The sequence below is a fragment of the Ochotona curzoniae genome, unplaced genomic scaffold (genome assembly GCF_017591425.1).
Source record: "Ochotona curzoniae isolate NIBS_2020 unplaced genomic scaffold, NIBS_Ocur_1.0 scaffold_4701, whole genome shotgun sequence".
Lineage (NCBI taxonomy): Eukaryota > Metazoa > Chordata > Mammalia > Lagomorpha > Ochotonidae > Ochotona > Ochotona curzoniae.
The window spans coordinates 10,991,723-11,007,236 of record NW_024467122.1 but is presented as its reverse complement, the minus strand read 5'-3'; positions in this window follow the sequence as shown (position 1 = coordinate 11,007,236).

Genomic DNA, 15,514 nt, shown 5'->3' with positions numbered 1-15,514 from the left:
TGCTATTGAAACATCAGCAAAGAAAGTCACAATTGTGAGGATGTGGAGAATTTTAACCCTCATATATTGCTTGTAGGAATATACATGATTGTGACCATTATGGAAAACAAATATTTTATAGTATTATCCAATAGAATATCATTTGGTTACTTAATAGATTAAAATTTACAATATGATACAGTGACAAAAACTTGTACAATGTCCATAGGTAACCTATTCTTGATAATAAAATCTGCAGTTTGCCATCAAGGAGTGATAAAATGTAGTACATATAATGTGCTGTATTCACCCAAAAGCAATGAATTTCTTATACATACTGTAATCTGGATGAATCTTCATGCTAATTGAAGTAAGACAAACAGACCCATATGGCAGGTCCCATCCCTTATTTGCAGGGAGTTATGTACTAAGAACCCCAAGAATGCCCAAAGTCCTGGGTAATACTGAGTCCTGGATGTACTCTGCTTATTTTTCTCATGAATTTTACTTTACAAATTAGACATTATAAATTAGCAACAATAAAATAGAGCTCCCAAAGTGAAAACTGTGGTCACTGAAAATAGTTGAGTACGGAATTCTAAAACTATTCTGCTAAAAACAAGATTAAATTTTTCCTGAAACAATCAGAATCAACTATCCCAGAGCACTGGAATCTATCTTTAATAACTTTAAATCAGTGAGTGCTTAATGAAGGAAGCATCTGTGTGTATGGTGACCTGAATTATAGAGTACTTGTGTCAATTCTGCAATATGAACATTGTTCTACATAGCTGTGATTGTGCATTTTAATATATCCAGTGGTCTTTACCTGAGGAATTAGTGAAGGGGCCTTCTTTTGCTTCACCAGCCTTAGAGTTTGCTAAGCTCTAATGGAGCCTTTCAGGTGATTCATTGGAATTGTGTAAAAAATGTCAGTATGCTAGCTGAAGCTAATTGGAAGAAGAAATGATAAATTGGGCCTGTAGCAAATAAACCAAAGAGTCTAAGAAGGAAGAAGCCAATTCAGTAAATACCAAAGGGAATGAAGGCTTTGAAAACCCCCACATATGTTATGCAATTGAGATGGCTGTGTCCACATTTAGGGTGGGGACATGCATGAAAATATAATTAAACCTGAAATTTTGACTGTGGCTGGGATTTTGGACTGTGCTGATCTTCAGACACAAAGTAAAGTATAGTGCAGAGCTATAAGGCCTGGCCAAACAAACTTGATTTAATGTCTCGACAAGGAGCCAAACAGCAAACAAACAGAGTATGGATACTTATTTTTTTTTTTTCTTACTCCAGAGTTTCTCTGGACATTTACAAAAACTGTAAAAGCACCAACTGACCTATTAGCCAGTATAGCATAGATTTCATTGGGCACTCATGAGAAGATTCCATGTTAAATGTACTTGTCAAAAATTGAGGCAAAACTCAGACTTTCACTAACTAATCTGTAGAGGTTAATTGCTAGAACACCTTCCATGAACTAATACTAAAAAGAATGTACCAAGGTGAAATGAAAGGACACTAGACAGTAGCTCAAAATGTGAAGCAACAATTAACAATAGTAAATGTAACTTTTTAGGTAAATACAAAATGTTGAATTTTTGGACTATTATCATGTTTTGCTGATTTCAGAAAATGTATAAAGTAAATAAAAAATCTTACTAATGGCATATGGAAAGGAAGATATATATAGGAAAAAATATAAATTTCATCTATTACTGAAACTCAGTACTAATTCATAACTATTGGTTATAAAATTCAGCTCTTACTTGGAGCCTCTTAAAATAAACGCCAAAAAGCCATGAGAAAAAGAATCACATTTAAGAATATATGTGGGGCCTGGCGCGGTGGCGCAAGTGGTTAAAGGTCCTCACCTTGCACGCCCGGGATCCCATATGGGCGCCGGTTCTAATCCCGGCAGCCCCGCTTCCCTTCCAGCTCCCTGCCTGTGGCCTGGGAAAGCAGTCAAGGACAGCCCAAAGCTTTGGGACCCTGCACCCACGTGGGAGACCCGGAAGAGGCTCCTGGCTTCGGATCGGCATAGTATCGGCCCGTTGCACTCTCTTGGGGAGTGAATCATCGGACGGAAGATCTTCCTCTCTGTCTCTCCTCCTCTCTGTATATCCGCCTTTCCAATGAAAAAATAATAAAAATAAATCTTTAAAAAAAAAAAGAATATATGTGTATATATGTAACTATATAATTACTTCTGAAAGGAGACAATAATGGAGTAATTAATACAGACAACTATAAAGTTATAAAGCATGCAAGTTAATAAAGGTATTTAGTAAATTAATAGATGTCTAGATCAAATACACACAAATCAATTGTTATCTGCATACATTTGCAGTAATCTGAGTGTGAAATCAATAATTTCATCTATATATCTTCAAATGATAAAAAGCCAGGGAATAAATTTATCCAAGGAGGCACAGACTTAGATACTCAATATTGCTTAAAATTACTGAAAGTCAGAAGTAAAAAAGTGGCAAGATATCTCATTTTTGTAGGTAAGTATTATACAAAGTGATCTACAGATTCAATATAATCCCTGTGAAAATCCTGAAATCCATGAGTGCTAGATACCCTCAACGCTGAAAAATGAAAAACCCACTTGAAGAACACAACTATTTGACTTTAAAATCTACAATAAAGCTACAATCATCAAAATAGTGTGATAATTCCATAAAAATAATGTTATCAATGATACAGAAGTTTGATTCTGAAATAATCCTATGCATATTGGTCAATATCTGAAAACTTTATCAGGTCAATCATGTGGAAAAGAAAGATTTCTTTGATAAATTATCAGCTGGATATCACATGTGAAAAAAAAAAATGGAGTTGTACCCCTACCTCAATCACAGCACACACAATAACTAACTCACAACAGACCAATTCTGAACCAAATTATCCAATTCTCAGAAGAAAACAAAGGGAAAAAACCTTTGACTCTGGGTTTGATATCCACAAAGCAAAGTAAGTTAAAAATGTATGCGTGATGGACACTATCACAAAAGCAAAAAAGGCTGCCTAAGAAATTAAAAACTTACATATCATGTATCTGATGTGTATATTTTATTCATATTATGCTAAAGGATTTATGATTCTACAAATGAGCCAAACAAAGAAATCAAATAGTTATTTTTCTGAAGGATAAGGAAACCATTTCAACAGACATAACAAAAGATGCCCAACATTGTTAGTCATTAGGAGAATATAAATAGAAATAACAGTGAAATACCACTTCACTCCTACTAAGGTGGTTGTAATCATAAATATATAAGAAATATTGGAGAGGGTGTGAATAAATTGGAACCCTTATCTGTTGTTAATGGAAATATAAAATGACACAGTGAACTTTTAGAATTAATGTATAACCTGCCAATTAACTTTTCTGATATATATTCAAAATAACTTTAAAAGGCATTCAAATAAAACATACATATTTATTGCAGCATTATTCATAACAGCCAAAGGAGAAAAAAGGCCAAAATGTCCATTAGTTATTGAATATATAAATCAATGTGGTACAGCCATGAAATGGAATATTATTGTTTCATATAAAGGGGTGTAGGGAATCTACTATCTTGTTGTGAAAGTATATATAACAGTTTATTGGCACTTTCTTTTATTTTGGAGTAGAGATGCATACTGCAATTTTTGCTTCCCAATATCCTAGTCTCCATCACACCATTTGTTTATTAGATTGTGAATGTATACTTGCTTGCCTTTTTTTTTTTTCCATTTTGCAAAGGGGTTGTCTTATATCAGAGAGAACTTGTGATTTTTGTCCTCTTAGAATTGGTTTATTTCACTGAACATAATAGTCTCCAGTTGGGACCACTTTGTTGTAAATGGTAGAATTTCATTTTTTATAATGGCTGAATAGTATTGCTTAGAGTAGGTATACCACAGATTTTTTTTCCCCAGTCCTCTTTCAACAGACATTTGCATGTCTTTGCTGTTGTGGATTGTGCTGTGATGAATATAGAGATGCAGATTGCTTTTGCATATGTAGGTATCACTTATTCTGGATAGATTTTCAGGAATTGGTTTACTGGGTCATAAAATAGATGACTTTTCAGTTGTCTGAGTACTCTCTATACTAACTTCCAAAATGGCTGCACCAGCCTACAATCCTACCTTTTCTCCCACATCCTCATCAGCAGGTGTTACTAGTTTTGTGTGTGCAGCTCATTCTCACTGCAGTTAATTAGAGATGCAATGTGGTTTTTATTTGCATTTTCCTCATTGCTAGAGGGCCTGATCATTTATCATATGTCTGTTTATCATTTGTGATTTTGAAAAAATTTAAAAAAGTCTACTCATTTTGCTCATTTCCTCCACCCATTTCTTAACTGTTTTTTGTTTTGTTTTGTTTTGTTTGTTTGTTTTTGTTTGCTGTACTTGTTTTTCCGAAGCTCTTTATAATTCCTGGATATAAGTCCCCTATCAGTTGTGTACTGTACAAAGATTTTCCTCTGTCCTGTTGGTTGCCTCTTTGCTTTGACAGTTTCCTTTGCAGTACAGAACCTTTTTTGTTTACTGAGAGGGCATTTGTTTTGGCATTGAATGCATGTTCTCTTAGTGTTTTCTCCAGAAAGTCTTTGCCTATTTTTATAAATTGTAGATTGCTGCCTGTGTTTTCCTCCAACATTTTAATGGTTTCTTGGTAGATTTAGGTCATTCTATTGGTGAGGCTTGTTACTGTTTTGAAATTTGTTTTAAGAACTGTATTCTTCAAGTATTTCAATCTGTTTCGCAGCTTGCGTTTCCTTTGTGATACATTCATTAAATTCTTGCCTTTGTTTTTTTTGCTGTTGCTGAATAGTTTTATCATTTAAAAACAAATTATTTGTCTTGAAGATCTTCAATGTTTGCCATCCTGTAACTCCAAGATTGGGATTGTTGTTTGCTCATTTTTTAGAACACAGCGGTTTCTTCATTTCTTTGGGTTGTAGTTCTTCTGTTGCCTTTGTTCATGCATTTCAGATCTGCAGATTTTTTCCTCAGGCATACACCGTCTTTATGTGTATCACTCCCATATTTAGGTAGATTTTGCTGTTCCCATTTTGTACCCAACTTCCTACTCATTCTCAGACTGGAATGATGTATGGATGCTTGTGCTGGTTACTCATGGTGCTTCAGCCTCTTTGTCTGACATCAGTGCCACCCTGAAGCTTCTCTCACTCCTGGTTTCAGTGGCACCTGGGGCCAGGGATGTTACTGGCCATGACTTTACACTGAATTGTTGAAATTTGATCTTTCCTTGCTCTGCCCTAGTTGGTGACTGGGTAGCAGTTTCACTTGGAGACAAATAAGTTGTGCCTGATTTACCTGAAATCTGGATGAGTGTGGAGACCTCTCAAAAAAAGAAGCAAGGACATTCACTCCTTTCTTTTTTCCATTTTTTGGGGGGTTGGGTGGAGTTTGCTGGACTTCAAAGCAGACTTCCTGTGAGTCTGGCACTTCCACGGAGGCACTAGGCATACCAGAGGGCTGCTGTTCTCTTGTTGCTGTGGATGTAGCAATAGGCATTGAGGCAGCCATCATGGTAATTGTGGAGTCACACAGCTACATACATACATTCTTCACTCTGTCTCCCTCTAGTCATAGCCAATGGCACTGTGAAGCCACAAGCAGGTCAGCTTCTTTGCTCCGACATGCTTCTCCTGCAATTGCACCAAACCTCTCGTCAGTCTACCTATGCTTGGTGTCCTTTGACTCTCCTGTGATGCCTAGATTATCCACACTGTTTCCACTTCTTCACACTGATATGTACGCTGCTGCTTGCTTGCTTGCACTACTTGTTTTTACCTGAGCAGCCTTCTGTCCCCCATCCCTTGCTAATACTCTGTGTGTTAGAATCCACATAATGGGGTCCCGATGTCCAGCTATGTGAATGCCTCTGTGGAAATCAGTATGGAGAACATTCAGCTGACTGTTTTCAAACAACTGAAAATTTGCATACCATATGATCCAGCAATAGCACTTCTAGGAATATATCCAAAACACCTGTTACATGAGAAACCTACATGCACCCATATGTCCATAGCAGCACAATCAATAATTGCAAAAACTTGGAAGCAACAGAAATGCCCATCAATAGAAGACTGGATAAGAAAGCTATGGTTCATTTATTCTATGGAATACCATTCAAGTATTAAACAACAAATAAACAAACAAAACAAACAAAATGAAATGTAGTTCAGTGTGGCCAAATGGACCCAACTGGAAACCATTATGCTAAGGAAAATGCACCAATCCCAGAAAGGTTAGATACCACATGTTTGCCTTAATTTAAAATGAAATGATGTCAATCTGAAAAATAGTACCTGTAAATTGTAATATTATTTCAACCTCTAATAGCCTGAAACACATGCAAGAAGATATATTGTGATGTAATCAATGAACCAACAACCAATAGGAGTCAGACTGCTCATGATCTACATCAAAGAACTGTAAAACCTAATATACTTTTAATAACCTATGTTATTCCGTAATGGGGCAGGAGAGCAGGGAAATCTTCCACCTCCTTAGAATGTGTGAGGAAGACGTGAAGTGTAACCTATCAAGAATATAATAGGTAACTTATAGACAACAGACTCGAATCAGCTTTAGGGTTGGGATACAAGCCTTCGCCCGTTCACCTGCTCTACTCTGGGGTCCCCTCCCCCGCTCTGTGCATATGACCTCCTGTTAAGAGGTTGTAAGGATGACTCTTGATTCCCCCTCTATACCATGAAGAATGCTTATGATTAAATTACAGAACATTAAAGAGACATATAGAAGATATCAAAACATGGAAAATTTTGTGGATTGGTAGAATTAATTTCATCAGTTTCCAATGATTGACTACAGAGACATATTTCAAAGATCAAAGCTATCAATGGAAAAAATCAACAAGTTGCTAAACAAATAACTAAAAGCAATAATAGAACCTTGGAAACACAAAGGTGACAAAATGACTTCCCACCCATGGGAACACATCATCACAGTATTATATAATACGAAGATGAAGAGAATGATGAAATTTTAAAAGATAAAACTTTCAAGATCACAAGATTGTTCAAAACTGATAAGTATATGTTTGTAAAATCCATACATGACATTGATGAAGAGCTTTTCCACAAGTTGGACATACTGAGTATTAAGCAATCTGAAATGTTAGAAACTAAGAGTTCAATATCCCAAGCAAAATATATAATGGAAAGCTATAATAGCCAAAACACACACCTTTGCAAATAACTCACATATATCCAAAATACAAGAGTAAAAAACTTAAAATAGTTACTAAGGTTTATGGGATAACAAGAAATGAAATAATATATGTGTCTTAGGAGTTTCTAAAAGCATGGACAGAGAAGGGAATTGGGAGGTCTATTCAGTGACACAATAACAGAAAAGTTTTTTAATTTGCAGAAAGGGATATTCAAGTATAGAGAGCATGCTGAATTCATAACAAAAGTTACCAGAAATAGGATACAACCAAGATGGCCGACCATGGAGAGCTGGTATAGGGTGGAGTGCAGATACAGAGGGATCGATAGGGCAGAAGAACAAGCCAGGAGGCATAGAATTGCAGGTAGAGGAGTGGGAAGGTCATCACTGGACATCACTGAAGTAAGAATATCCACACAGCTTGGAGGGACAGCCAGAGAAAGAAAAAAAGGAAAGGCAGCATCCCATACAAAACTCAGTGAGTTACGATCCCAGGCAGGGGGAAGGCTGGCAGGAGCCTCAGCTGATCCAGAGAAGACAAAGGCAGCTAGAAGCTTTTACAAGTACCTACACCAGTGCAGGCCACAGACCACTGGAGTACTGGAGACCCCAGATGTGGCTGCGTGATTGAACATAGAGGCCACCAACCTGGGTAGAGGCAGAGGACAAGTGGGGCAGGGGGAGGTGTCCCAGCAGCACACTTTCCAACAAGGGAGCACCTTTAAGAGAGTGTAGTGGGGAGTGGAACCACAAGCACTGGGACTACAGAGTGCCCTGACCCTGCTCTGGTCAGAGGATGGCTGGAGGCTCCAGTGGAATTCCCTGCTGCTCAGCACAGGCCCCAGGGGTAGTGGCACAACTGAACAGAGAGACTACTTACATGGGCAGAGGCGGCAGTGAAGCAGGGGACACAGCAGCAAACTTCCAAACAGGAGAGCACCTTTGTGAGTGTGTAGTGGGGAGTGGAACCACGTGCACTAAATCTACCCAGAGCAAAGACAAGAAGCCCCAAGGCTGCAAAGTTTTGGGGCAAACAAAATGACTCAACACTCCATCATCTTGTACTGTCCCAATAGAGCTAGGAAAATTACTTTTCTGCCTATACTCCATGCAACAGTAACTGGACCACACCTGCTCTAGACTTATATCACTGAGGTCAGAGGCTGTGGAAAAGCAAGTCAGAGGCAAAAATCCCAAAATGAGAAGAAACCACAACACAATAGGGAGAAGTATCAGAAAAAGTAATGATTCAGACGAAACATCAAGCACTTTCTCTCCAAAACAACCAAAAACTAATGTCAATCTCTGAAATGTGAGATGAAGACATGGAGGAGTTATCAGATAAGGAATTTAAGAAAACAATGATAAAATTCAACAGAGACAGCAAGAAGCACTTGGGAGAGTTCAATGAATTAAAAAATTATGTTGTAGAAATAAAACAAGTCAAAAATGGAATCCTTTATTTAGAGCAGAAAGTTGAGTGCCTAACCAACAGAGTGAATACAGCCGAGGATAGAATATCAGAAATGGAAGACAATCAGAGTGAAAATAAGCAGCTCATCAAACAGTTGGAGACAAACCTGAACAAAGCCAACAGGTCCACACAGGAAAGGAAATAATACAGGAGAACTTCCAAAACACTAGAAACATAAATCCAGTAAGGACAGAGAATCCCCAACAGATTCGACCCAAAGAGATTCTCACCAAGACATTTGGTCCTCAAGCTCCCCTCCAGTAAATACAAGGAAGCTATTCTAAGACAAGTAAGAAGAAAAGACGAGATTACTTTCAGAGGTAAACCAATCAGAATCACAGCCCACCTCTCAGAAGAAACATTCCAAGCAAGAAGAGAATGGGGTGAAATCTTTCTAATCCTGAAACAGAACAACTGCCAAACAAGAATAATGTATCCAGTGAAGATTTAATTTGTATTTGAGAATGAAATTAAATTCTTCCACAGTAAAGAGAAACTTGAATAATACACCAGCACAAAAAGAGCTCTAGAAAATCTCCTCAGGAAGATGCTAAACCCAGAAAGAAAAAATGAAAACCAAAATCAAAGATAGCAAATGGGAAGATCTCCCCACTAAAGTCCATATGAGGAAAGACAATTAATCAGAGATACTAAGAGATGCAAATACACATTGGCACACTTACACATGCTCATTGTAGCTCAAAATCACAACCTCTGCATATTATCTCTAAACACAAATGGTCTAAATTAATCAATCCAAAGACCAGATTAACAGAAAAGATCAACAAACAGAACCAAACCATCTGTTGCCTACAAGAGACACATTAACCAAAAAAGATGTTAAGAAATTGAAAGGAAAGGGATGGAAAAAGATATTTCACGCCAATAGATGAGAAAAAAGGCTGGTGTAGCTATTCTAATCTCAGATAACCTAGACTTCAATGACACAAACATCAAGAGACAAAGATGGGCATTTTATATTGCTGAAGAGAACCTTCCAGCAGGAAGTGATTTCCATTAAAAACATCCACGCACCGAACACCAGCTACGTAAAGCAATTGCTGATTGATTTAAGGGGGGACATATAAGCACATGCATTAATAGTGGGAGATGTCAACACCCCATTAACACCAATAGATCAACAAAACAGAAACTCAAAAGAGAAACAATAGAACTCACACAGACCATAGAACAATTGGACTTATAGACATTTACAGAACACTCCACCCTATGCACACAGAATATACATTTTTTCCAGCAGTACATGGCACATTTTCCAGAATTGACCACCTTCTAGTTCACAAAGCAAGGCTCACTAGCTTCAAAAAAATCGGAATCAAACCATACACCTTCTCAGAACACAAAGGAGTGAAACTGGAAATCAATAAATCAGAATGCCCCAGGAAATATGTAAATACTTAACAATATTCTACTAAGTAAACAATGCATAGGAGAAGAAATAAAAGATGAAATTGAAAAATTCATGGAAACAAACAAAAACTCAAATACAACATTCCAAAACTTGTGGGACACCAACAAAGCAGTGTTACGTGGTAAGTTCTCAGCAATTGGGGCATATGTCAAAGCCCAAGAAAGGTACCAATTACAAGAATGAAACACACCTCCAGTAATTGGAAAAGCGGCAACAAAATGAATCTACAAACAAAAGGAAAAAAGAAATCACCAAAACAAGGGAGGAGATGACTCAGATTGAAATTAAAAAAAAAAAAAAAACTATACACAAAATCAACAAATCAAAAAGCTGGCTCTTTGAGAAGATAAACAAAATGGCCACCCAAATGGGTTGTTTGACAAAGAAAAAAACAAGAGAAAACGAGAATTAATAGCATCAAGAATGAAAAAGGCAACATAACAACTGCCACTGCAACCATTAAGAAAATAATTAAAAATTACAATGAACAACTGCATTCCAACAAATCAGAAGATCACCAGGAAATGCAAAGGTTCTTAGAATCACCACTTACCAAAACCTTAGCCCAGAGGCAACAGAAGACCTGAAGAAACCTATAACTGAGGCAGAGATTGAATCATTGATGAAAGATCTTCCAATAAAGAAAGCCCAGGTCCAGACAGTTTCACTACAGAATTCTCAAAACATTCCAAACAGAACTAACCCCAATCCTCTACAAAATCTCCTAAACAATAGAAAAGGAAGCAACTGTTCCAAACTCATTCTATGAAGCCAACATCACCTTAATCGCAAAACTGGATAGAGGACTAACAGAGAAGGAAGACTACAGATCTATCTCTCTGATGAACATTGATGCTAAGAGTCTCAACAAACTCCTAGCCAATTGAATTCAAAAAAACATCAGACAGATCATTCATCCGGGTCAAGTAGGATTCATCCCTGGAATGCAGGGATGGTTCAACATTCAGAAATCCATAAATGTGATACACCACATCCAAAAACTGAAGAACAAAAATCACATGATAGTATCAATAGTCACAGAAAAAGCTTTCAACAAAATCTAACACCACTTCTTGCTAAAAACTCTAACCAAGGTAGCCATAGAAGGAACAATCCACAACATAACCAAAGCAACATATGGAAAACACAATGCCAGCATCATACTGAATGGAGAAGGACTGGAACCCTTCCCATTGAGATCTGGAACAAGACAAGGATGTCCGCTATTTCCACTGCTATTCAACATAGTCCTAGAGGTACTTGCTGAGGCCATAAGACAAGACAAAGAAATCAATGGAATCCAAATGGGAAACAAAGAATCAAGCTTTCATTATATGCAGATGACATGATCCTTTACATAGAAAACCCAAGTGGATCAATACCGAGACTGTTAGAACTTATACAAGAGTTTGGTAGAGTGGCAGGGTACAAAATTAATGAACAAAAATCAACAGTCATAGTACATGCAAACTGCCCCCAAGATGGAAAAAGATCTAACCAGCAAGATAACATTCAAAATAACAGAGAAAAGTATGAAGTATCTGGAAATAAACCTAACCAAAAATGTAGAAGACCTATTTGAAGAAAACTACAATAAGCTTAAATAGGGAATTGAACAAGACCTCAAAAGATGGAGAAACATTCCATGCTCCTGGATAGGTAAAATCAACATCATCAAATTGTTCATAAGACCAAAAGCAATATATACATTCAGCACAATCCCAATCAAAGTAACCAAAACATTCTTCATGGAACTGGAAAAAAATGATACAAACGTTCATTGGGAAACACAAAAAAACCACAAATAGCTAGAACTATCCTGAAGAATAGGAAGTTAACAGGGGAAATCACAATTTGGGACCTGTGGACATACTATAGGGCGGCGGTTATCAAAACAGCCTGGTACTGACACAAAGTTAGAGAGGAGGATTAATTGAGCAGAACAGAATCACCAGAAGGGAACCCACACAGATACAGTTAAATCATCTTTGGTTAAAAAAACAGATGACAACCAATGCAAATGAGAAGGTCTCTTCAATGAATGCTGCTGAGACAACTGGTTAATAGCCTGCCGAAACAAGAAGATAGACCCACATCTTTCACCATACACTAAGATCAAATCTAAGTGGATAAAAGACCTAAACCTATATCCAGAAAAATTTAAACTTTTGGAAAAAAAACATTGGAAACATCCTGCAAGATTTAGGTGTAGGACCTGACTTCCTAAAAAAACACAAAAAGCAACAGCAATCAAGACCGAAATAAACAAATGTGATTACATCAAACTAAGAAGCTTCTGCACAGCAAGGGAAACAATCAACAAAGTAAAAAAGCAACCCACAGAATGGCAGAAGATCTTTGTGCACTACGTAGGTGATAGAGGGCTAGTCTCCAGAATATACAAAGAAGTACAAAACAACAAAAAACACCAAAACAAACAAGTCACTTAAGAAATGGGCACAGGAAATGGGCAAACATTTCACAGAGGAACAAACCCAACTGGCAAACAAACATGAAAAAGTGTTCAAATTCCCTGGCAATAAGGGAAATCCAAATTAATACATCAATGAGGTACCACCTAACACCAGTAACAATGGCTCACATACAGAAAAACACCAACAACACTTGCTGGCGAGGATGTGGGGAAAAGGGAACCCCTCTCCACTGCTGTTGGGACTGCAGGTTGGGACAGCCTCTGTGGAAATCAGTATGGAGAACACTCAGTTGACTGTTTTCAAACAACTGAAAATTTGCATACCATATGATCCAGCAATAGCACTTCTAGGAATATATCCAAAACACCTGTTACATGAGAAACCACATGCACTTCTATGTTCATAGCAGCACAATCAATAATTGCAAAAACTTGGAAGCAACTGAAATGCCCATCAATAGAAGATTGGGTAAGAAAGCTATGGTTCACTGCTCATCTGGGGGCTTGAGCTGGGGACGGCACCAGGAAGGGGCAGGACTTAGCCCTGGGGTTTCGACTTCCAGAAACCTCATGGTGACTGGGCGACCTGGGACAGGGTCGTTTTATACCTGGATCACACACAGCAGCTACCACGAGCACATGTGGAGATGCCCTGGGACTGCTTGAGCCCCATGGGCTACCCTTCTTATGGTAAGTCTCCGAACTTTGTGAAGAGGGTCTGGGCCATCCCACTGCTCACCTGGTAGCTTGAGCTGGGGATGGGACCAGGAACGGTAGGACTTGGGCCTGGGTGGGTTGTACTTCCAGCTGCCGCATGGCGGCTGGGGAATCCCGGGTTGGGGCGTCTCATGCCTGGATCACAAATGGCAGCTGCCACACACATGTGGGGAGGTGCCCCTGGGCGGCCACTGTGCCAATTGGCACATGGCTCCACCTGCTGGCCGCCCAGCTAGGGAGCTCTAAGATTTTGGTTCTTTGATTGCTGCTTAGAAAGCTCCACGCTGAACCCTCAGTGCTTTGGGGATATGAATCAATCCTAAAGATTCCCAATAACAGTAAATCTTCCTCAGATGAACCTTTAACTAATACAGTCTCAACCCATGTGTTCTGAAAAATTGTAAAACCTAATACCCTTTCAAAACCTTGTGCTACTCAGAAATGGGGCAGGAGAGCAGAGAAATCTTCCATCTCCTTAGAAGGTGTGAGAAAGCCATGTAGTGTAATCTACCAGGAACATAACAGGTAACTTATAGACAATAGATTGAAAACAGCATTAGACAATAGTAAAACTACAAAAACATACAGGGAGAATCAAGAGTGATCCTAACAACCTATTAACAGGAGGTCATATGCACAGAGCAGGTGGGAACCCCAGAGTAAAGCAGGTAGACAGGAGGAGAAGCTTGTATCCCAACCCGGGAGACTCCTGGATCCCCACCAAGGACTATCAGTATGGGCATCAAGGACTACATCCCAACTGCCAAAGAGACCATGGGGAACTGGAATGCCTTCAGAGGCCGAGAACTCAGAGGACATCCTCCCCCCCTTTGGACCTACCATACGGGATGGAAGAAGCCTGAATCCTTCCTCACAGAATCCAAGGTCATCGGGACAACAGCCAGGAGCCCTGAGCGGTCCTCAGAAAAACAGTAAACTTCCTTCGGGACTAGGGAGAGGAGCTTTCTCTGGTCCTTACTTAGTTCCAACTTTGGGTCCCCACCCTCTCTTACAATAACTCTCATGGTGGCTCCAGAGCTTCCCCTCTCCCCCCAAACTCACACACACATACACTCAGACACTCACACACATACACACAAATTGGAATAGATAGGCGTAGAACAACAAGGAAAGCTTGGTCAGCATGCACTCACACATACCTTACTATGTAGGACACAAAGATTAAGTACTCCTCAACAAGGTATTGAAGATTTTTCTGCACACCCCTCCTAAAGCTGTTTTGCACCTCAATTGTTGAAATATCATTGAAGCAGTCACAGGATGCTGTTAAGAACATGCATTTAGTTTTAACATATTGTTTACTCAATACTATGTCAATTAATTCCATAATGTTATATATTGTTGCTGATGTTATACTGGGGCTTTTAATTGATCGGTATTTTACTCTGTTGGCTCTACCTTCAGACCAGAGAAGGTCTCCCCAAGAAGCCGTTGAACTTATCTGGACAATAAGATGCTGGACTCTATGCTTGGTATATGCTTTCATGAAGGAATCTCAACTGAACTTGAACTGTGGTTATGCAACAAGGTGGAGGAATCCAGCATGGGGGGACAGTTAGGAGAGGGGTGGGGGAAATTCCAGTACCTATAAAACTGTGTCATGTAATACAATGTAATTAATAAAATTTAAAAAATTAAGTAAAAAAAAAGAAAGCTATGGTTCATTTACTCTATGGAATACCATTCAAGTATTAAAAAACAAACAAACAAACAAAACAAACAAACAAAAAATGAAATGCAGTTCTTTGTGGCCAAATGGACCCAGCTGGAAACCATTATGCTAAGGAAAATGCACCAATCCCAAAAGGTTAGATACCACATGTTTGCCTTAATTTAAAATGAAATGATGTCAATCTGAAAAATAGTACCTGTAAATTGTAATATTATTTCAACCTCTAATAGCCTGAAACACATGCAAGAAGATATATTGTGATGTAATCAATGAACCAACAACCAATAGGAGTCAGACTGCTCATGATCTACATCAAAGAACTGTAAAACCTAATATACTTTTAATAACCTATGTTATTCCGTAATGGGGCAGGAGAGCAGGGAAATCTTCCACCTCCTTAGAATGTGTGAGGAAGACGTGAAGTGTAACCTATCAAGAATATAATAGGTAACTTATAGACAACAGACTCGAATCAGCATTAGACAATAGTGAAACTACAATGATATACAGGGGGAATCAAGAGTCATCCTGACAACCTCTTAACAGGAG